The following is a 21,619-nucleotide window of genomic DNA, read 5'->3' as shown; positions in this document are numbered from 1 at the left end:
TTCCATAACCGACACCATGATATCTCAAGTAAGAGGGAGAATATCTATAATCAAGGAAAAAAGGGTTTCCTGAAGCTTGGGGAAGTGCATGAGGCACAGGGATTCATCAAACTCAATTAGGGATAATATCAGTATAATAACTCTATCTCTTCTCCTCCTTTAGGCTTTCCCATAGAAGTCTATTTATACTTCTCCCAATTAGTTTTTTAGTTAGGAAACAGTTGGGCCATAGGAAATGAGAGGTAATCAACAGGTAAAACCCATGAACTCTGCCCATAATTAAGGAAATTTAATTTTTTAAGTGTTTTAACACATATACGCGGGTTGGGTGTTGACTAACCCACGTGTACACGCTTTTATCTCAGGGCAAAGTAGCGTTCAGAGAATAGAACATTGTTTTTAATATATTTGGACCAAATCTGGAAGGAGGGGTTGCCCTAGGCCATAAACCAAGAATCACAAATACCAAGGGTGGTAAATGGTTCTATAACATGGGGTCGAGCTCAACCATTTCCCCAAAGATACAGTCAGTTACATTAGATTTAGAAATTTCCTGCTAGAAAATAGGGACCGGATTTCTGGAAAATAGGGTTCAAATATTAGATCATATCTCTCGAATCATGAAAAATGTTATAAAATCGAAGGAGGTTTTTGTTTATGAGCTTGTTCTTGAGAGAATATCTCTATTTTTTCTAAAATTCTTCTCCAACTCCTCGGAATCCGCACCCAAAGATCATGACTAAAATAGGAAATGACGAAATATGAAAAGTAGGTTGTAAATATTCATTTGAATATTAGAATATATGATACTTGTTACAAAAATTAATGTGGCTATTGTAATTTAGATTTTGTTTCAAAAAAACATTTTTCATTTTTTCTAAATTCATCTCCATTTGATAAGAAATTGATTTTGAAGTTAACTACTAAAACGATAAAAAAACACATCAAATCTCGTGTAGCAAAAGCGCAGCGAGCTTATTTTTAATATTATATGATCAATGCTTTAATTTTGAACCTAGAAGAAACTCAAGGACATTTTTTGAACCATAATAATCAATTTCATGAGGATTGGAGTCGAATTAAAAGGTCAAAACACTGACTGTGTGGAAGCGCAGTGCATTCGCTGTGCTACTTCAAAAGCGCAGAAAATTAAATATGTATACTTTTGATCATCCCCTGTACTTATTAATTTTCCAAATGGTGGAATGTAACTCCTAAATCACCAAATACCTATTAATAAACACCTTACCAAACTGCAAACCTTCCTTCTTCGAAAATCATCATCTACAACATAAGCGCAACAAATTTCCACCTGCATATGTTTGACTGGATGTTAGGGTCTTTAACCAAGTTAAATATTTATTTGATGATGTTGAAAACCTTAAAAACATTATTGAGGCTCCATAGACAATAATAAGTCTCAAAATCTCAATCCTTTTATCAAATTTCTACACTTTTGACAGTAGCGCAGCAATAGTGTAGTAGTTATGGAATTAAGGTTTTAAATGAGGGCTTATGGAAAAATTTGAATGAAAATCGCTACATTAACAAGTTCTAGTTGTAAAACCCTCCTCCCACGTCTACCCAAGTAACCAGCCAACAAGGGTAAACATGTGACGAGAGGCTACTATGATTGGATTCAACCTCCTATGTGATCTTAAGGAAGTGGAATCGATGGAAACACAACACATAGACCTTCCACATTAGCTACAAGACTCCTATGAACCATACCAACCACTCAGATAGTTATCCCCTGGGTCCCACTGAGTATTTACACCCCTTGACCCCAGACGCTCCCATGATATGGACCTAAAAACGTACATGAGGCTCTGTACGCTCTCATGCCAACGTCTAGGGACTATTTTTCCTAGTGTTGTGCTAGTGTACCCTGGATTTGAGCCACTTTTTCAAACCCATAGCCCAGGTCACTGCCCAGAATTGAATGACACCTTCATAATAGAAATATAATAGGGAAAAAATGATGAAAAATTATATACTTTAACAAGCCCTTAACGAGACCCCTACTAGCCTAACAGGCATTTCGTCAAACATATCACAAATATTTAATCTACAGGAGTAAATAATATATTTAAGCATATGGGTCTCATATTTATTTGAGATTTACTATGAAGCATTGTTCCCTTATATCATTTGTTGCATTATCATTTATTAGGTCATAGATACATTTTTCATTCATTTACAAGTAAAAACATGATGAGATCCATACATAGCCATTATCATAAAACATATACATAACCAGCATAATAGCAGTAGAAATACCAAGGAAACCACAGCCATATGATCCACATATAAACCAATATAATCCTCATATAAATATAAGGAGGAATAACCTCATATTGATGATGAAAAATCCGAACCCGGGATGGGACTACCACATTCCACCCCACTATAGAATGGCTGAGCCAAATATCTCTTCAGATATTCACCCTCATGCCATATTCCAAGCATGAATGTGGGACTCAAACCAAAAGAACCAACCAGGGCGTCCCAAGGCTAAGCACCTCACCCTCATCAATAGAAACCATGCTTTACCGTAATCCATCTTGGATCACTAGGTCAACACAATAAACATGTAATAACAAGATTTACCATGATCTCCACTAGATCACTAGGCCAAACAAGCATGGATGCCACCAAATTTATCCACCTAGATCATAAATAATTTTCCTATCTCCTAGTCTCACAGGCTTTATCGCAATCCATTGTCCAATCCAGGGATCACTAGGCCCCAAACCAAGACACCGCCCTCTAGGCTTTACTGTATATCTTGCCATTCACCAGCAAGGATTCCTAGGCCTAATCAAGGGAAACCACCTCTAGGCTTACCGTATATCCCGCCATTCACCAGCAATGATTCCTAGGCCCAGCGAGGCAACACAATATTGGCTTTACTGCAACCCACAGTCCGGATCAAGGGTTACTAGGCCAATGCTTTTACCATGATCCACAGTCTAGTTCGGGACCACTAGGCCATGTGCTCTATCATTCAGAGATCCACCTCACTCAGCTTCGAATCCATCTGGAAATCTAGCTCAACCAAAACATGAGAACCCCATCACACCATGGCTATCCGAAAATGGAAAGGCTAGGTTGAAAACATTGTCACACCTGGAAAAACCCATGCCATAACAGCAAAATAACCACATGCAATACCATGCATTCCAAATCTAGCAAGGAAAATACACATGCAAATTAATACCTGCAAAGAATATTGTTGTAGCTACTTGATCATGCTCTTCCTTTCTTTCTCCTTCCTTCCTCTTGCCTTATTTTCCTTTCTTAATCTAATCCCAAAGTGTTATGTTGGTTTAAGGGGGATTGACCCAAGTTGAGAGTGCACTACGCACCAACATAAGCCTCAACCACTAGCCCTTTTGTCAACAACCTGCAATTAGATCGTAGTCTCACCCAAAGTGATTATGGTAGGTTGTAGAACCAGGTTTTTGTAGCCAGAGGGATATGCGCGTTGTGGTGTCCATGTATTCGCTTATGTTTTATATCTACCTACAACTTTGTGTACATGAATAAATCCATGTTAGTGATTAACCTTACATATTAGTACTTAACTCATAGACATAACAGAAAACAGTCTAACATGTATTATTTCGCATAATTCAGTACAAATCATGCATAACAATATCAAAATAAACGGAGAATGAACATGGAAATATATACAATACTTCACCAAAACTTCTTCTTTATTAATAAGGATCTTTAATAGATGATCTTCCCTAACCTGCGCACCCAACTGCAGGTGGTCTTCACACTCAGTTGTAAACTCTTCAAGGCCTCCGAACACTCAATTGCAGACCCTTTAAGGCCTCCATGCACTCATCTATGAAGCCTTCCCCAAAAATAGAGACTCAAGATAGAGAATATGAATCATCTATGCTTAGTTATTCCTCTATTCTATATTCGACAAAGTATTACATATTCTTTACATAGACTTTCTTACTACAAGAGCACGGTCCACATACCATGGATCTGACAAAACAATGGACTAATAACCAAACCCCGTTACAAAATAAGGGACTTTTGACCCATCCCAAAGCCCCTACACACTACGCGATGAATATAACTTCGCCAGCTTCGCTCCTCAAAATGTAGAGTCTTTGTCCCAAAACTTGGACCAAGTTGGGCTGCACCCAACAAGACCCCAACACTCACTCTTGACTCAGCCTGAGTCACTTAGCTGTGGTTACCTTGATTTTTGATGAAATTTCGTTGTATATCGCATTATATTATTGGATTGTCACTGCCATTTGTTTCTCCTTTTTGTGCACCTCCTCTAGTAATGCCTCTATGGTTGGGCCAATTTTTTTGCCTCTCCTTTTTTTGACTCTTTGAGCCTTTCGTCCACTGCCTGAGATAGTTTGAGGATGTCATCCTACCATGGTTGAGTCATCACTTGCAAAATTTTCTCCTTCCTCTGAAGATCATCTAACTGCTTTTGGGGGTTCTTCCCTTCAATCAAACCGGTGAGTTTTTGTAAGACTGGTAGGGTCTTTACAGCTGCCAAGATTTCATCGTGTTGCTTCTGCTTCACTTGTAATTCCTCCTTGATATTTTGGATGTTTGGGTTCTCCTGCAGTGGGGTCAAAATATGCATCGTATCATATAATAATTTCCTGCAGTCCACCACTATGTCGGAGATGCCTTTCAATGTTTCCTTTAAGTCTTTCTACCTCTGCTCCCACACTTCTAGTGGTGTGGTTGGCTGTAACCTTATTTTCAGCTCTGATACCTGAACTTTGTAATCAAATTTTATCTTCCCTAGTGTGTTCTTTGATTCCTTGATCGCGAGGGCGAGCTTCGCGACCTTCTCTGCTGGTGGTTCCTCCTCACCGACCTTCACATCTGGGACTGTGTTGCAACTATCTTCGATGGATTTTTCCAATTGTTGTTGTCATTGAAATGATTTCTCTCTTTTCTTAGCCACCTGGTCCAATTCCTTCTTTAGCACAACTTTCTCCTTTTCCATTTTTATTTTCATCACTGAGATTTGTTTTTGTCGCTCTTGTAGCTTGGTTGTTAAACTTTGATGGAATTCGTGGAGCACCTAAATGGGCAGCGCAGAAATTTTTGTGTTGACAATATTCCATGTTTTGGCTCATTCTTTGTCCTCCGTTGATTACCAGTGAATTTCCCCAGCTCGCGTCTTCACAATTCTAACGCCGAATTGCATTTCTATTATTTTCTCTACCTACAGTGGTCGAGTTATTTGTTCTGGTTGTTTTTCTACTTGTGACAATGCCTTTAGCTCCATGATGCCCTTTTGTACCTCAGCCATGATCATTCTATATTGATCATCAATTCTATCCCAAGTCTCCGTCGTGATCTCCTAGACCTTCTCTCTGATCTCGTCGATGTCCCCGTCAGTGAGGAAAAGCGCTTATGTTCCCTTGGACTTATCCACTTTTTTTTTCCTCTTGCCTGTCACAGTTGTTGTGTCTCTCCTTCTGACAATAAAAGGTGACTCCTCTAATACTCATGCATCACTAATGGGTTCCTCATGCTCCTATTTTGTTTCTTATGTTTCCATCTATGCATCCTTTCCACTTGTACCTGCATCATGCAGGGTACCCTTCTTTGTTCCAATGCTCCACTCGGTGGAGTCATCCATTCTTCTGGTCATTTTTGTACTACGGAGAGAAAATCATATCCAGTTACTAAGTATAGCAATGGGTTCCATGTCCTAGTTCGTTCCTTCATTGCCTTCACATCGGCTCTTTGGAAGTCTGCTTTGAAGTCTACAATGTTACAGTATTGCTTATATAAACTAGGTGATAGTCTTGGATGTTGATTTACCACAATGTGTAGATCCATTTCCATCACCAAAAATAAAATCCTATTATATGTTGTGTGTGTCGGCTCCTTAGTGAACCAGAGGGAGGGATACCTCGCTACCTCACAAACCTCCACCTTGACAGTTGGAAAATGTGAGTCTTCTAGTTCTTTCCATGCAATTAGCGTGATGAGGATTATCAGCCATGCATAGTGGAATGTCTTCCCCTCTTCCTTTTCTTCCCTACAATCTGTCAAAAATTCCTTGCACAGATAGGAAACCCAGTTAAACTAGACCCCTGCACAGCCAAAGACACTAGCTACAGGCACCTCATTGGCCCTACACTTCCTCATTATCTTACCTACCAAGATGTGCGCGGTGAAACACACTCCTTGGTCATCAATGGAATTGATGTCATATCCCTGTGACTTCTTCACTAATCCAAAATTTTCCTTCATCATTTGTGCCATCTCCTTGTCCTTATTCTTGCCCACAAATTCTTCTGCAGGGTCTTTTCCTTGATGAGGCAATGCTGTGATTTTTCTGATTAACATCTCATCGATCGAAACCCTCGTCCTAGGCCAAATGCATCCATCATGTACCAGTGTGAGGATTTTCCACACACAAATTGTACTAGATGTGCTTCGACCAAAGTGTGGCACATTCAGCATATTCAAGAGGCCCATTCTCTATAATCTTGTAGCCCACTAGAATGGCTCCAGCCTCGTGACTCCACTTTCTGGGTACCGAACCTGCTTCAGATATCTACTTGGTTCAAATTGAGGGTATTTGCTCCAATCGTTAAAGTCCCAGTCTTCCATCTTTATTTGGGGGATCTTCCCCAACACGTCACCCTCAAACAAAACTTCCTTTAGCTTCAATGGAGTGTACATGGTAGCCTTACCCTCATTTGGTTCCTCAACCGGCTTGGAATTTGGTTTTCTTGGTGGTATTTAAGGTGGGAGCACAGCGGGAATCTCTTCGTCCTCTGTCTCCATGAGTTGAAATTCGGCCTCCTCTTCACTATCGTTGATTTGCTGGGGTGCCTTCGGTTGCATCAGTTTCTTTCCTTTCTGCATAGGATTCTTCCCCTTATCTTCTTTTTTCTTCATGCAGACGCATTATGTGTTTTCATCCTTGGGGATGTTCTAAGTTCTGCCCCAGAGACTTCAAATAGTCTCTTCTCATGCTTCTTCTGTGGTTGTGTTTCTATGGGTACCTGCTTTCTCGGTGACCTCTCGTGTCTTGGTGACATGGGTACCTTCACTCCTTGTGCCTCATAATACCTGCTAATCCTTTCTCTATAAATATTCCAACAAGTTCCTCAAAACTCCTCTCAGTCATACAATAACTCTTTTCTCTTCACTCTTAGATGCAATTTCTCAACTTCTCTAGATAGCAAAGTGTTAATTGTGGCATGGGATATGGTTTTTATAACAAATTTTAATTCCATCCTCATTATTGCTTCAAGATTTTCTCATTTAATGCAGATATGGAGCTAGATACAATCAGTTGTGCTTCATAAATGCTCTTTCCTCACGTCCCTTAACAAAAATTTCCTTTTAATAATATATTTTTCCTTCCAATGGTCATATTTCCATCCAACTTCGATGAACCTTTCCTTGTGGTGTGGTTACTTTTTCTTTATCGCATTTCCTTCGGACTTCATCATATTCTTGAGTATCGCATAGTAAGATTCCTTCGGTGAAGTCCCTTTTCTGCAAAGTAGTTTATAGTATGGTGCCCACTTTCAACTGCAAGTGGCACTAAAACTTTCTTCCCTTCAATTTTCAGTGTGAAGCTCTAGGGACATATTCGTCCCTATATATATTCAATCTGCTACCATTCACTTGTCCCGAAATCAGCTGACCATTCAACTTTGCGAGCTAAACTGCACCACCATCAGAGATGTGCTTGATGATATATGGTCCTAACCAATGTGTTTTAAATTTTCCTGGGAACTTCACGAATTTGTTGTCATATAATAATACAAGATATCCTTCCTAGAATGTCTTCTTCTTGATATTCCTGTCATGTCAGGCTTTCTCCCTTGCTTTCTACACTTGTTGATGGAACCCTGCTATGAACCTATCTTCTTCTAGAGCTAGTATCTACGACATTATTTCCTTCATAATGTCAGGGTCTGCCATATCTGTGACAGCTACAATTCTCAAACTTGGAACAATGTATTCCATAGGCATAACTACCTCTTGTCCATATACCAACCTAAATGGTGTCTTCCCTGTCAATTTCTTGCATGTTGTTCTATATTCCCACAACATCACTAGAATTCTCAAATCCCAGTCATCTTTGTTCACATTGCATACCTTAGTCAATGAATTCTCCAAAATATTATTGAAAGCTTCCACTGTTCCATTTGCCTGCGGATGATAAGGAGTACTCTTCTAGTGGAAAACCTGAAATTCCTTAGTTATTGCTTCAATGGACTTCTTTAAGAAATGTGTGCCTTGGTCACTCATCAAGATCTTCACACAACCAAACCTAGACAATATATATTCAAATATGAAATTCACAATAGTTTCCACTTTGCAATCCTTCACTAGTTGTGCCTCAGCCCATCTTGTCAAATAATCAGTTGGAGTGATTATATACCTCGCACTAGTCTTATTTCTTGGCAGACTAATAGGTCCAACAAAATCAATATCCCGTTTATCAAAAGCCTGCAAAGTTACCTGTGGCATCTCATCTCGTCTAGATGGCTTTCATGTTCTTTGACATACATCACATGCTTGACAAAATTCTTTTGCATCCTTGTGTACTATGGGCCACCATAGCCCAGATCTCAAGATTTTCTACGCAGTGGCTTTTCCTGCATATTGCCCACCTACAACTCCTCCGTGAGTTTCTGTCATAATACTTTGTCGTTCATGTTCAGGGACACATCTGTGCAGTACTTTATTCGGTCCAATTTTGTACAAGTGTCCAGCAATCAATGAGAAATCAGTTGATCGAACCACCAACTCCTTCTTTTGCTTCATAGTGTACTCTGCGGGCACCATCCCTATGGCTAGAAATTGAAGAATATTCGTGAAGTGATCATTTGTGGCTCTAATTGCAAATAGTTGTGCATCGAGCAGGTTATCTTTGATATTTGTGGATTCTTCTCCTCTCTCTATTCTTGATAGTTGATCAGGTCCATCATTCAATTTCCCCATCTGCACTATAACTTTGAAGTAATACTCCTGAAATAATAACCATCGACAAATATTTTAGCATGGAGTGACGAGTGAATTTTTTAAAATTTTCCCCCAACAGGTAGTGCTTGAACTTCTATAATGCATAGACCATAGTTATTTCTATTAATCCCTCTCTTTCTGTCGTGCTATAGTTCCTTTCCATGTTGGACAGTTTCCTACTTGCAAATGTTATGGGATGATCAATTTCCCCTACTCCTATTTGTGCTAGTACGACACCCAATGCAATGCAAGATGCATCAACATGTACATGGAACTCCTCCTTCCAGTCTAGGAAAACTAGAATAGGTGCAAATACCATATTTTCTTTAAATACATATAAGATCTTTTGGAACTCTTCACTCAATTGAAAAGTCACATCTTTCTTCAGCAATTTCTCCATCTGCGCAGTTATCTACGCATACCACTTTATAAATTTGTTGTAGTATCCAGTGTTCCCAATGTCAAGTGCAATTGTCTCACTGTTTTTGCTGCTAGCAGGTTCTCAATAACTACGATCTTCACGGGATCCACCATTAATCCATGTTTACAAACTACATGTCCCAATAGTATACCAAATGGTGCACAAAAGATGCACTTCTTCAAGTTTAGTGCGATCTGGTACTGCCTGCACGTATCCAGCATCAACCTTAAGCTTACCACATGCTTCTTTAATAGAACAAAGACTGTCCAATCTTTTAGCACCTAAATCTACCTCAGGCTGAGAAAGGCAGGATCTAGGGTAACATCAAACCACACTTAACCTGGTAGCTAGCCCTACCAGGTCGGGAGAGGGCTCTCTCCTTGTCAATCTCAAAAAAGATGGCCTATGAAGCTTGAGATGACTGATGTAATGACTAATTTTAGGCTAGGTATGTGTACAGAGGTGTTTGATTGAATTTGATGATGTTTTTTTGGCTCAAATGTGAAAGGCAAATTTGGGTCCGAGGAATGAGGCTCAGTTTTGCAGAGATCTCTATGGGGCAAGGTAGGAAAATGGTTTGGTACTTCAAATTGAGTGAGATGGAGAGATTTTAGATAGGTGAGGAGTTGGAGAGGGCATGAAAAACTCAAGGATCCTCTTCAAACAGCTGAAAACATAGATAACTAAACAAACCCTAGGTAGAGCATTGCACTTTCAATGTATTCTACCTTTTATCCTTGTTTGATTTAGTTAAGATGAAGTAAAGAGAGATAATGGCATAAAAAACTCACATGTAAACTTGCAATTACAGAAGAAAAAACAATACCAAATCAAGATGCCACAAGAAGCCCATAAAGTGTTGCAAACCCTGGTCTATTCTTTTGCCAAACTGATGAAATGAGTATACAATGAAGCTCCAAGCTTTCCCAAAAGTCCAACCATGCTAATGACTAAAAAATTACGAGATATAGGCAACCAAAAACTAATCCTAGCCTCTAGGGGTCGAGCTCATAAGTTTATGAGCTGTTTCAACAAGATCTAAACTGAGAACTAAAAAGTAGGTAGTGAAACAGCTTGCCTCTAAAAACTAGGAAACTGATTCATTCAGTTGCAAACTACCTTTTGATGGATGAATCTACCTCTATAAGTGAAAATTTAGCATAATTACATCAAAATCTATCATGTCACATTAAATTACATCATGATTTTTAAAATTATAAGGAAAAAGGTCAAACTGTGAAAAAACTAGGCGAAAAACAGAGTTTTTGGCCAAAAATGAGCAAAATTCCTCCAATGTGTCACGCTGATTTCCCTATGCGTAGTGCCTTTTTTGTAGATGATTTTGGAGGCCTTCTCGGTGTCCAAATTTTCTCCAGGTGGGCATGTTAGAAATTTATACCTGTCTACTTTCCAACACAAGTAGAATTTTTGAATTTGGCCTCCATTTGCCCCTCCAAAACTGAGTTCTCCCAACACTGCTTCCTGTGTGTCAAAAAAGGGGTAGAAAGGTCATTTTTGAGGTGTTTTTGACCTTTTTGGAAGCTCAAAACCTGTCAAAATTTCTTGGCCATTTGTGGGCATGCATATTTTTCCATGAAAAATCCAAAAATGTTGAGTTTTCCTCAAAAGGAGGTCCCTAGAAAAAGCGAGCGCCAGGTGGCGCGACGCATCGAGCAGAAAAGCCTGTTTTTTGAGGCAAAAATTCCAAAATTGCAAAAAGTGTCCCAAATTTTTTGAAATTTGGGCTGAGTGTAATCCATTAAGTGCTATTTTGGGACAAGGAAGCCTCAGCCAAGATCTAGAGTCTATCTTGCTCTTTTTGCCTCCAAATTGCCTTCTTCAACTTGGCCTTCAAGTTTCGGATTCTTTCCTTGCACACTTTGTTTCTTGCCAAGTAATGATGGGCCATGTGCCTCAACATATTTTTCTCTCGGTTGGCCTTCTATAGCATATTTTCCAAGTGGATATTTTCCCTCTCCAATCAAGATTCACGATCAACATTGATTTCTTGTTCAAGTGTTGTGAGCTTGACGTTCCTCCTCTTGGAAGCTTGCCGGTTTTGCCTTCATGTTTTTGAGCTCCATGGATGAGTGGGACTGATGAGGTGTTACACTAAAAAATGTCACCTTGACTACTTACAGTTAGTATGGCTCAAATCAATAGTCATGCTACCCCCTTTAGGCAAGTCTCATGCCTCTGTTATCCATCTCAAACTCAAAGAAGAGAGAAAGTCTTGTAAAAACTATGTTTATCTCTGGGGTCGCAGGTTCTCTCTAGCCTTACCTGCGGGGACGCTGACCATGTTCACAAAAGCTGCGTCCATGGACGCTCTGTATGTTAAGGGACAGGTGCGTCCTTTTGTAAAAGGAAAAATGCGCGAGTTTCATCTTAAAAAAGTTACTTGTGGTTACTTCTAGAACATTCTAGAGGTCGGTTTGATGAAATGGATGTGCCTCCAGTTGGTTCATGTATCTCTATTAAGAGGGAACTTATCCCATCAATAAGGGAGCTATCCCACCCATAGAGGGGGATGATCCCATTGATAGTGGACCTGAATAACCTCTTTACAGCACTATAAATAAAGGCATTGAGCCAGAAGGAGAAGAGGTTGGAGCTATACATTTTCTTTGGGTAAATGCTGCAGGATTTAGGTCTTCCATTAGAACCTTTGTGAGGAGAGATTGTCTTTACATGATTCTACTTGGAACTGGGTGAGCTTTGTCAAAGTAGAGGAAAACACTTGATGGACCCTGGGAGGAACTTGCACAACACCAAGGCCAGGTTGTAAGAGTTTCTTTGTTTCGTTATTAATACAAACTGGTTTATTTTTCTCAATAGCTTGTGTTAATGAGTTATTTCATGTGTTCCTTGGTCTGCATGTTGAATATATGTTTTATTATATGAAATGCAAGTGCTTGGTAATTGTTTGATTGTTTGTGGTTGCAGGAATTGACTTGAAAGAGGAGCTCATCTGGATCGTCAAGAACGGACTTCAACAACAGCGTTTTGGAATAAGGTAAGCCTGAACACTTGTAGTTTTCATGTTGTAAAAGGTGTATTTAGAGAAAGATCACTCCATTTTGTCTTGTTTGTCATTAGAATGTCTTAGACTTCTAGGAAGGTCAGTCGTGTCCGCACCCTTGACAAATTCCGTGTGACATGAGGGGAGGATTTGATGCTAGCTGTAGGGTTTTAGGGAATGAAAGGGTTTAGGGAATGATATTTAGGGTTTGGGATGACAATTAGGGTTTTGGGGATATTTGACTAGGGTTTGGGATAGTGGGATTAGGGATTTAGGGTTAGTTGATTAGGGATATGGGAAATGTTGAATGGGTAGATGAGAATGTACAGAGAGGGAGAAAATGATTGAGGGAATGAAGGAGTGAGGGAGTGAGAAATGGATAGGAGTGGAATTAGCAGCAAGAAATACAACTCATAAACCCTATGCAATTGTTTATTGACAAAAAAATGTAATGAGGTAGGGTTTTAATTTTTATCCATTAAATCACCATAAGCACCAAGAGAAATTCAATCATTGGTCATGGAGGGATGTTAAATTACTTGGGAAATGAAGAATTTATCAATTTGAGAGTCTTTGGAGGAATATTTGAATGGATTTCAGGCGTTTTAGCCCAATGCACCGCGCCATCTCAATGCGTCGCGCCAGTTCATTTTTTACACTACAGAGGTCTGCCCAATGCGCCGCGCCATCTCAATGCATAGCGCCTTTTTGAAGGAGAATTTTTGAGGCCTTCTCGATGTCCAAATTGGGCACAGGATATCTAGTTGGAAAGAGTATTGAATATACTTTCAAACCAAACTTTAATTTTTCAATTTGGAGTTCATTTTCCCTGTCACAATTCAAATCTCCCAAGACTGGTCAAAATGTGCAAAATGAGGCTGCCTCAAGGCAGAGCGTTGTTCTAGTCAACTTTTGAAGGTCTTCCTAAACTCAAAATTGAGCTCATGATATCTCATTGGAAATCTATTTGTGTCTAGTTATCATTTGACTCATCAATCAAGTCATTTGGCCAACCAAGCTAGAAGAAATCTTGATTTTCCCAGGGTCACTTCAGAGGTGCATCAATTCTCCTGAGGCAAATGTATTTTTGACATTTCTCTAAAACCATGATTCCTGTGTAAAAAGTAAAGGAGTTGTTTATTCCTTGGCCTATTTTGGACAAACACCTCTCTCAGTTTTCCAAAATTCATCTTTTCTTGCTCAGAAACATCATTGGAGTAAAACCTATCCTGATATGTGGAACAAGGGATTTGTCGAAATGAAGTGAAATGAAGGGGATAAGGGGCTTCTAAATTCTTGATAAAATTTTGGGAAGTAGGGAGGGATGTTAAGAAGTAAGGTAAAGTGGAATTTCAGAGATTGAGTGAGGGGAAGAGGTCCAAAAGGGCAAAACACAGGCCTAGCCTAGAAAATTGTCAAGTTGTAGCAAGAAACTAGGGTTTGTGCGAAAATGAGGAATTTGAGGGATATCAGTGATGGGAAGTGTTTAATAAGGTACATTAAGGATAGGGGAAGGTGTATGAACATCAGAATACAATTTTTTCTGATGATTTGACCATCCAAGAGAAATTTCCTTCAAAACCCTAGGAGAGGGAAATGAACCTTACCTAGGCACAACTGAAGCATGAACAAGGTGTAAAATGACCCATTGGAACCTAAAATGATGATGAAAACCCTCTGAATGATGGTACACTTAGCTGAATAGTGACATGGACCGACATTTGGACAACTTTGACAGGAGTAAAAGCAAACCCTAGACCTAATACCTAGTGACCAAATTTTGCTTGAAGACTCACTAAAATGACAAAATTTAACCTTGACACCTTAAAATCCCTTTGTAAGAGCATGTTTGATCACTGGAGGAAGGTTGCAAAGACTGAAACTAACACAATCATCCAAAGTATACTTCCAGAAACTTATTTACATATTCTTTGAAGGTCGCAATTACAACTCTGGAAAATATAGCAGGCGCATTCCTTAGTCCAAAAGGCATCATCATATACTGGTAAAAGCCCCACTCTATCGCAAAAGTCATTTTATTTCTATCTTCTGGCGCAATTCTGATCTGATGGTATCTTAAAAATCCATCTATGAAAGAATAGGCCTCATGTCCTCCTACATTGTCCAATACTTCATTTGTAAATGGTGTAGGGAAGGGGTCATGTAGGCATGCATCATTCAATTTCCTTAAGTCAACACAAATTTTGATTTCCCCTTTTGCCTCATTTTCCTGAACCACCATGGAAATTACCCATTCAGACTCCTCGACATGTTAATTTATCCCAACTGTTAACATTTTGTCTAATTCTTCTTTCACCTTCTCTTTGTATTTTGGATTCAATCTATAAGGTATCTGCTTAATAAGCTTCGCATCAGGCTTCAAAGGAATCCTCATTACTCCCAAATATCGTAATATGGCCTTCATATCTGAAAACTTAGTCGGGAACAACTCCTGATATTCATGCAAGGGATTTGTTATCTTGTTGATTGTTTCTTCATCCCAGTAATCTCCTATTTTTGTGTACTTCGGTTCAGCCTTTGACCCTATATTCACCTTCCTCATCTCCAATGGATTCGTTATATCAGGCATCTCTATCTTAGGTCCATTTACTTCACGATCACCTTCTGATTCTTTGATGTCAATATTGTGAGGATCTTCATCCTCTTCTGCAGTGAGATTATAGCATTCCATTAAATTACGTATCTGCACAGCCAAATCGGGTTGCTAGATGACTAGAAATTTGTTCTCAAAAATATTCTTCTTAACTATATTCAAAGTTGCATCTATATGTGTACAGTCATCTTCAAATATGAATGTCATTATAAATCCATCAATCATTTTGGCCCAGCTAGTAGTACCATGTCAAAGCTTGATTTCTATATACTAATTCTGAGGAATTGTCTCCACAGAATGGATGAAGCCATGTATTGTAAGATAATTCTAGGTTTGGAATTATGCCAAAGCATCTATAATGTTTTGTTGGTTTTTAATTTTTTTGGATTACCAAAGCTCTAAACTGTTTAAAGCGGGTGCATCTTCTTAATTACTCGTGATTTATTAGAAGGGTTGATTCTTCACTTCTAACAGTAATTTAGCTTTGATAAGATATGTAAGGTTGAAGCTTTAGAAATTATATGATTTATTAAACATCTAACAGATTATTTAACTAGTCATATATAGTGGATGCATGTAAAATACTTTTAGAACCAAACAATATATGTTTGAAACTTAAGGGAAAATGACAATTTAGTGATGTAGAGGAGTTAAATCAAACAGATAGTTTAATTAACTAATCTCTGTAAAGAATTATAAATTCTTGAGGGATTTCAGATAAATTGAAACTCAATATTATCATACCCAGAACTCCCATAAACTTCAAGCATATGTAAACTAAATCAAAGTGAAAATGTAATAACAAAGAAGAACTTAAAGGGACACAAGTTGTTTTGAAATGAATCCAGAATCCTTTTATTATTTCAAAAATAACTTCGAAGGATACAAGTGTACTCAAAAGTCTATCACAATGGTTCAACCATTTCTAAGTCTCTATTCTAAGTATTTATAGAAACTTTTACATCTCAGATCGGACTTCAAATAAAATATGTTTACAAAATAATATATGTTAAAAGACAGATATTTTCATATATAGAGGAAAAATAGGAAAATCTCTTGAAAATTTGTTGCATTGTTGAGGCTATGTAGGAGTCTAGTGATGACTATTGCTACTTTGCAGGAAAATATGTTCCTTCACTCAATCAATTCTAGCAATCGGTCCCACCTTTCTTCACTTGGGATAGAAAATATAACCATATTTCTAAATCTTTCACCCACCTCGGTGTAAATGTCAAAAGTTGGTTTATTTACAAAAAGGTGGTGGACCTCATGATGGATATTTAAATCAAATTGTATTCCCTGTATGAATGCTTCCCCGCTGATAATTCCCTTAGCTTTTGTAAACTTGGAAGCATTAGCACTTATGTTGCACAGATTTTCTTGGTAGTTTTCTAATGGGATCAATTGGCCATTAGAATTCCTAAGAGTAGGTAAGCCCTATTCTTGCAGTAATGTAAATCTTCTATTAAACCTTCTTATCTGCAACTCTAAATATTTGCATTTATTTTTTAACTTTATCATCAAATTATTTTTGGTCAAGATCCTCTTAACCTCCATGAATGTTGTTGTTATGTCTGGAATTTTTAAGTCTTCTATCTCCTCCTTGGTTTTGGAATTTATCAGTTTGATGATCTTTTGGGCTTCTTCTGGCCTGTGCTCCAAATCTACTTTCGTATTTTCTATCATTGCCTTAATTCTATGCACAAGTTATTCTTTTTTAAAAGTAATCTGTATTGAAGGCCACGTGTATGTTATGTTGGCATTTATATTCTGCCAAATATTTTTCTTAGCCTCTTCTAACATTTGAATAACAAAGGACTGGTCTTCATAGTTTTGTACCTACTGCATGAGTTTGTAGTTTTTTTGGAGTTCTAACAAATATGCATTGTCAGTTTTAATTTTATTCTCTTCCATCTTAGCTAATTTTTCTAACAATTTTTCTTTTTCTGACTGAACTGTTGATAATTCGTCCAAAGATCTAGTAAGCTCTTCTATAGATTCTGAAAGTGTAGTTCTTGCTGAAGTGTTTTCCACCGTACATGTGCCTGTGGATGCTCATGTTGCTTCCCATTGTTCTTTTTCTTTCAACGGTGCTTCCATGTCCTACTCCATCTTTTGTATCTGTGCATTTAATTCAACCACTACAGTAAAAAGTTTTTCTTTCTCCATTTCTATATTGGCAGCCTCTTTAGCTTGAGGATGTTATGTGGAGGGTAGCTTCAGTTGCTTCACAATGCATGAATGTTTGCTTCCTTGTTTTTGATGAGCTCTTCTTCTGCTTTGATATCCTTAGGATCATGTCCTAACTTGATCCGAATTGGATCATTATATTTTTTTCATCCATATCAATGCATTTGGAGTGGAAAAAGTGGAGGAATCAGCTCACGGGATCGTTTTTACTGGTGGGACCCAGTTTGGCGAAACAGGGTTTGAAACCTTCCAGGAGCATTTTGAGGCATCAAACGACGTTTTGTGGGGGTAAAAATTTTCTTCCTTTTCATTCTATTCTACACACAGAAGTATTCCAACGGCAAAAAAATATTGTCAATCAAAGTCCATATGCAAACGTTATGCCACTCAGAAGTTGACCTTCCTATTTTCACACCTATAGTTCGGGAGGATGCCATGTCAGCCCCCATTATTCATGGAAAAGGGGCTATCCACGTGTTTGTGATGTAAAATACTCTAGAATAGTATATTTTGTAACTATAGTTAAGATTTGATGTAGTCAAACTTAAGCACTAGTAGGCTATCGGGTTGTGTTATAACCGGGCCACTAGGAGGAAGAGGCATTCCATTCTTTCGAGATAATTTTGTTCCATAGTTGAGAAAATATAGTCAGGAGAGATAGGAGGTAGAGCACATAGAGAGGACCTGTGCACTGTAGTAGCCCACGGGTCACAGACATTACTTCTTTGTATCTGTAGCCATATTTCTAGACAAAGAAAGAGAGTGAAGCGGCCTCACCTTCCAGCTGGGTTTTCGCCTGAACATTTTTCCCAAAGAGCATATCTTGTGTCTTGTGTGTGTGAGCTTGTTTTATTCATTCTCTACTTTTCTTCATAATTTATATTCGCATGCATGCACTAATTACAGTAAAATATACAGATCTATAAATTAAATAAAATTGTAATAGTGTAGAATCTCATTTTTTTAATATAATATTATCAGATTTATTGTGACAAATTGTCCAGTGGAATATCGACGGAATTCTATGGATCATATGGAATTAAAGTAGGTTTATTTGGGTATTTTTTGGATAATTTTGGGGATCTAGATCAGCGGAGCCGAAAATTGTAAAACCCTAATCATGGGCAACGAATTTGTAAACGAACCGCATGATCCTGCAGAGATGAGGTTTTCATTGCTCGAAGAACAAGTCACGGATATAAACCGCAATGTAAACCTCCTCATGGCATCCCTAAGAAATAATCTGGGGATATTTGAAGAAGAAGGGGGTTCGAATGTAGAGGACAAATCAGAAGGGGGATCGAGAGATAGGGAAGACACAAAGACCCAGTCGAAGAATGAACCCGGAAAAGATCAACTCAGTTCGAGTGTCGTGAACCAATCCCTGTTTAAAGTGGATGAAAAATTCGATATCAAGCCATACCATGGCGAGATCAATGCTCTAAATCAGAACCAATGGCTGCAACAACTGGAAGTTTATTTCAGTGTCCATCAGATCGAGGAAGGCCAAAATATCTCATTCGCGCGAATGAATTTGGAGGTCCATGCACTAACTTGGTCGGAGAGCCACACGGAAATCCTGAGGTTGGAGGGAGAACCTCCAGTGACTAAGTGGGAGGATTTCAAAACCCTCATTAAGTCACAGTTTTATCCCATTGGGTACGTGGAAGACCAATGGATCGGTGGCATTACTCAAGGCAAAATTCAGGCCAAAGCATGCAGGAGTACACCACAGAATTTAGAAAGATGGCTATAATGTTGGGTATCTCTCCAAAGAACCCATATGTACTTATCAAGTAGTTGGGGGGGTCTGCACCACCATCTGCGTGAGAAATTTATGTTGTTCAAGCCCAAAACGGTGGATGAGGCTTGTGTATAGGCACGGTACCTAGAGAACATAGGCCTGAAAAAAGTGCAATCAAGTGAATCGAAGAAAAAGGAGCAACAAGACACTTCTAAGGAGGGGAAGAAGAAGAAAAAGCGGGAAAATATAAAAAGACAGTAGCCACAACACACTAGTGCAAATATCCTAGAAACCACTACAACATTGATGGTCATATAAAGGAGAAGTGTTGGAAGTTGAATCTAGAGCTAAACCTGAAGAAAAAGAAGAAAGATAGTAAGAAGAAGAATCTCATGACCACTAATTCGAGTAACCAAGTTGAAAGTAGCTTAGATGTGGATGAGAAGATCATTTGTACATCAGTACAGAAGGAGGTGAATCTGAGTAGCCTTCAGTAACAGGAAGAGAAATAAATTACCAAACTCTTCCATGTAAAGATACAGATCAAGAAGATGAATATTGATGCTCTCTTTGACTCAAGATCGCAGGAAAATCTCATTGCAGCAGATCTGGTATAGAAGTTGGGGCTGGAAGTTCATGATCATCCAAACCCATATCCACTGGGACGGGTACATAAGGATGCAAAGATGAAAGTAACAAAATAGTGTAAAAATAGATTTGTTATTAGTGTTAATTTTATTGATGAAGTAGATCTGGATGTGGTTCCCCATGATGTATGTGGAGTTGTGTTTGGGAGTCCACACATGTAGATGTGTGATGCAATATTCATGAGGAAAGCTAACCAGTATCGGCTCATCAAGGATGGAAAATCATTCATCATCAACACGCACAAAGGAAAGTAAAAAATTTCACTGGTAAGTGCCAACTAAGCTAAGAAATTGATCAGTTCCAACAAGAAGTATGTTTTATTGTTTTTAAGACAAAATCAGTCTGTAGAGGAGTCAATAAGAGGTAAGGCATCCCTAGAGGGGTGTACTAAGAAACAAAAATAGCAATTGGAGGAGTTGTTACAGGAATATAAGGACGTGTTCCGAGAGCCTAAAGGGATACTCCCTAAGAGAGAAGTGAAGCACGAGATCCAATTATTTCTAGACTCCCCATTGCCAAATATTGGGTTGTACATGTAGTCTGTTATAGAAGCAAGTGAGGTGAAGAAATAGTTGCAGCAGCTGCTGGAACAGGGTGTCATTCGACTGAGTACATCACCATGTGGGTCACCCATTATTATTGTGCCAAAGAAGGATGGGACTTGGTGAATGTGTATAGATTACAGGGTGTTGAATAAAATCACGCTCAAGAACAAATACCCCCTACCCAAGATAGATGATCTGCTAGATCAGTTGCAGCAACCAAATTATTTCACCAAGTTGGACTTGAAGTCTGGATATCACCAAGTTCGAGTCAAATAACAATATACATGGAAGACCGCCTTCAAAACCATGAAAGGTTTGTATGAATGGTTAGTTATGCCATTTTTCCTATGTAATGCACCAGCTACGTTTATGAGATTAATGAATGATGTACTACACCCTTTTATAGATTCATTTGTTATTGTCTATTTGGATGATATACTGGTATATAGTGCTACCTGGGAGGAGAATATTTCACATTTGATGTAGTTGCTGGAAACATTGAAGAAGCACCAACTACTAAAAAATCTCAAGAAGTGTGAGTTTGCGCAGCAGTCCTTGGTGTATTTGGGATATGCGATTGGTGGAGGAGAATTGAAGATAGATCCTTCCAAGATGGAGGCCATCATGAAATGGGTGCCTGCTAATGTTACTGAGGTTAGAAGTTTCATTGGGGTAGCATAGTACCTGAGGAAAATAGCCTCATTTTCAGTGGTAGCATCACTACTCCATGCCATAACAACAAGTGGCAAGAGTTTTCAGTGGGGAAAGGGCAGCAGAAGGCATTCGATTGTTGGAAATAATACTGAGAGGGGGGGTGAATCAGTATTATCAAATTCTTTTCAATCTATCTTCCTTATTTATACTTTGAATAATTCTTCAAATATTGATCATTACTGTGTATGTCAGTATCATAAAATAATGAGCAGGAACAAGAAAAGCAAATAGTCACACAAAAGAACACCAGATATAAGGTGGAAACCCAATGTGGGTGAAAACCACCTGCTGCAATATGTCTCTATCTTCTTTCAATTAGAAACTCCTTTTACAATGATTTTGTACTGGTGCAGTCCTTTACCAGTACGCAGGCTACAACCTGCAGAGAGCTACAACCCTCTCTCGTTCTCCAGCTTCTCCTGGAAGGGAGCTACAACCCCCTTAGCTCTTGTACTAGCCAAGATACTAGTACGTAGGTGCTGGCCTACTGAAGGCTACAACCTTCTCTTTCTTCCAGGGACCACGTTTCATAAATTATCAGACTGGATCCATGAACATCAATCAATCATCAAGTATATCTGCATCAAACAATCTCCTTTTCCCAATTAGCACTGAATCAAGTAAACACTTCTCTGACAGCTGTGCCCAGAACACAGTAACAGTAACCACACACCAAATTCTGAACCCAGAATACTGCAGCAATAGACATAGGCAGCTA

Source organism: Pinus tabuliformis, chromosome 3_1 (genome assembly GCF_031772625.1).
Source record: "Pinus tabuliformis cultivar Carrire ecotype Pingquan chromosome 3_1, CPIR1, whole genome shotgun sequence".
NCBI lineage: Eukaryota > Viridiplantae > Streptophyta > Pinopsida > Pinales > Pinaceae > Pinus > Pinus tabuliformis.
Note: the sequence above shows the minus strand (reverse complement) of the source record.